Here is a 3,551-nt window from a genome sequence, read left to right on the forward strand (position 1 = left end):
ATGGAGGCAGAGTATATGATGATTACGGAGGTTGTTAAGGAGCCAATTTGGCTTCGAGGACTTTTGGAGGATCTTGATGTTTCGCAGTGATCCATCATCATTTATTGTGATAGCATGAGTGCTATTTATTTAGTGAAGAATTAGGTCTTTCATGTGAGGACGAAGCATATCGACGTATATTATCACTTCATTCAAGATGTTCTTGAAGATAGAGATGTGGAGCTCGTGAAGGTCCACACAAAAGACAATCTAACAAATATGCTCACAAAGGTGGTTCCGAGCAACAAGTTCTATCATTGTAGAAACTTGTTGTAAATTCGTGATTATTGAGGCCGTTCGTGACTATTTGGATGAACTATGAGCAGCTTGATCCCTTGGGAGAGGGGGGTACGTAGGCAACCATATTGGTGCAGTCGTATTTGGTGAGATAACGCATTGGTGCTCATGTTAGTGTCGGCTGAGTTTTGGGAATACTTCACCGAGATGGAGAATTGTAGAAAACGACGTCAAATTGTTCAAAGTGTTGGCAAACATGAAGATTCGGTAGGTGTCTTCCCCACCCAAGTGTGGTAGAATCTGCCCCTGTTGTTAGGGGTGGGGTGTCTGCCACACCTATGTGTGGCAGAATCTGACCTGTTTTTAAGGGTGTGGTGCGTGCCACACCCCGATGTGACGGACTCGTTTTCAGATTTCTATCATGTTTGAGATTGTGTTTTATTATAAATAGAAATACATTTTTAGGGTTTCTTAAGGAGAGAATTAGCATTATTTTGAGAACTTTGAGTGGGAGATACTTTGAGGGAGTTGAGAGCTTTGGTTAGGGCTATATTTAAGTAATTTTATGAGTTGTAACATGTTGTATTTCTCCTCCATATAATGAAATCTCCCCATCCTCTCCCCGTGGACGTAGGCAATTGCCGAACCACATAAATTTCTGTGTTTGGTTTGATTTGTGTCGTATTTTGGTGAATTATACTCGTAATTTGGTTTGGTTCTCTTCTCTCATCGCTCACCGACTCGTTAGGTTGTCGAGCACGCTTCCACACGGTGTGTAACACGTAAGACACATGAAAAGAGTCCAATAAAGACACAAGGAAACTGCTCTCTTCTTCAAGTATTGTAGCTCCTTGAAGGCCATATATTATTTGCGAGAATGACATTACACAACAAATTTAGAGAAAAGTGGAAGACACATTTAAAGTATGCATGCCAATAAGTTAAAGTAAACTACATGTGGAGCGTTTTAACTCTTTTATGCCAAATTATTTACAGTAGTAACTTTTTAAATGAGGGCAGCTTGATAATATTGTCTAGATTTAAAAAAAAAATATTTAACGGTCTATTTGGCAATCAGATCTAAACCAGGCTAGTTTTGAGTTTTCTCTTAACTAGGTCAGGATTAATCTAGGGGGAGGAGGATAAACTCTGACCTGGTTTAAAGGCAAAAAATGAGCTAGGAAAAACTGGGCCAGAGTTGGCCCATTTTTTTCCAAACAGAAAACACCCAAAAACTAGACCAGGACTAGACTTAGCCTAGTTTTTTGGATTTGCTAAACACACCCTAAGAAACATTGGAAAGTAACGTACATGAAGTGGACTACTCTCTTCTTGATGCGTTATAGCGCCTTATAGGCTGCGTGTTACTTGCAGAGGTAACATTACACACTAAGTTTCAAGAAAAGTAGAAGACACATTGAAAGGTACCCTTGTTAAAGAAATCAAATGAAGGTATACGCTAGCTCCTCCTCGTGAAGCATTCTCGCTCCTTCTATGCCGCGTGTTATTTGTGGAGTTAACGTTACACACCAGTTTCAAGAAAAGTCGGAAAAAAGATTGAAAGTAACGCATGTTAAAGAACTCAAACGAAGGTATTCGCTCCTCTCCAACCATTTTTGCTCTTTCTATGCCGCGTGTTATTTCCAAGGGTAGCTTTAACGCGCAAAAAATTTCAAAAGGAAAAGGTTAACTCTGTAATTTGATCAAATGCGTCCTCTATTTAGGAGTTGTGGTTCTCTCATCTTCTACCGTATTTTCCATTTGGTTCTTCAAACTTGAGCGAGAACCAAATAAATTATAGTTTTATAATCAATGAGAATAAAGATGGATCATAAGTCACCTACAGTCTAGAATATGCCGAAAAATAGAGAAACGTATACTGGAAGTCTCTTGTTCTTGCAATCACATCGTAAAGGTGCGCTCCTCTCCCTCCCTCCCTCTCATATTTTATTTTATGGACGATGGGATATAGAGGGTTTATCATTCGAGATTTACCCTTGATAATATTTGTTTCAGATTCCTTTTAGTTAGTTAACTGGTAACTCCATTGGAATCGTATATATAGCGACTATTTTATTTCCGAATATGATTTTTTATTATTGTTCTCCCTTATGTGGCCTCCAAAATGGTGTAATTAGAAGCTATTATTCGAAAAATCTAAAGAAAGATTCAGATAACAGCTCATGCCTAGATTTCCTAATATCTCTTCTTCTTTGCTTTACCCTTTGTTTTCTCTTTTGTTTCCACGAGTTTGAGTTGATTTAATTTGGGAAACTAAGCTTTGTGAAATTCAATCTTTTTTTCTGATGGTTTATATTGGTTTGAAGCACTTACAGCCTTCTTTGGGATTTAATGTTGTTTCAGATGTGAATTTGCGTCCAAAAGTGATAGTAAAAGCGTACCAATTGTATTTGGCGCAATCTACGTGCATCATGACTGCGAGCTCAGGAAACTGGAGTTTATGGTGCCGTGATGCTGATAAATGGGAAGGGAGGAACTACTGCGGTTATCTCTCGAGCCCAAGATGCACAACTTCTCTCACTCGTCATGAGCTCACGTCACCTTCTGATGGGAAGCTTTGCTCGTCTGCATAGATTCCCTTCGCGACTTTGCTTTACCATAGATACATACTCCGTTGAAGTTGGTTGCGTTACGTGAATGGCTGATTGTGCTTCTCAGAGGAATTGAACCTAGTACATTGGAGTACTTTTCATAAGCAGCTTACCAATTCAGCTAGACCTTCTTGGATTTAAATTAGAATATGTGTTTGCATAATTTTGTGGTGTTGTTGTTATAGTACTTCTCTAGGTGTCTTTGTCGTTTGAGCATTGTAATTGCAGAGTACTATATGGAGTGCTTTTGCAGCCATGGAGTGAGAATGTACCATTAGAGAAATCTACAAAAGCTTGTGATTTTAATTTGTACAATTGACCCATTACTCCTCAAATTTCTTCTTGTTTTGCGAATTTAGGGGGTCTCAGTTAATTATGGAAAGTTTAGCGTATGAATTTCTATCTTTTTCTGATGTTTTTTATTCGATTAAAGTTTTTTTAGTGATTCTCTGGCTTTGGAGTTGTTTTAGTGGTTCTTTTTCTGGAAAGATAGTTTGGGTGTTAAACATAGTAGACTTTTGATTATTTTTTGTTTTATAGCAGCATTGATCGAACTTTGAGAAGAGAAGAAAAAAAGAACTGATATTTCTGAGTGGCTCCGGTAATGGGTAAGTGAGTTTTCTCTTCTTTTCGTTGTGTTTTCTCAAGGAGAATGGTCCTCCT

At 38.3% G+C, this 3,551-nt stretch overlaps 1 long non-coding RNA gene across 1 annotated transcript; it reads left to right on the forward strand.

The window, feature by feature from the left end:
* On the forward strand, positions 2,038 to 3,223 carry LOC109824202. Its single transcript, XR_002242557.1, has 2 exons — positions 2,038 to 2,191; positions 2,641 to 3,223. It is a non-coding gene; the product is annotated as an uncharacterized LOC109824202 (long non-coding RNA).

The sequence above is a fragment of the Asparagus officinalis genome, chromosome 9 (assembly GCF_001876935.1).
Source record: "Asparagus officinalis chromosome 9, Aspof.V1, whole genome shotgun sequence".
Classification (NCBI taxonomy): Eukaryota; Viridiplantae; Streptophyta; class Magnoliopsida; order Asparagales; family Asparagaceae; genus Asparagus; species Asparagus officinalis.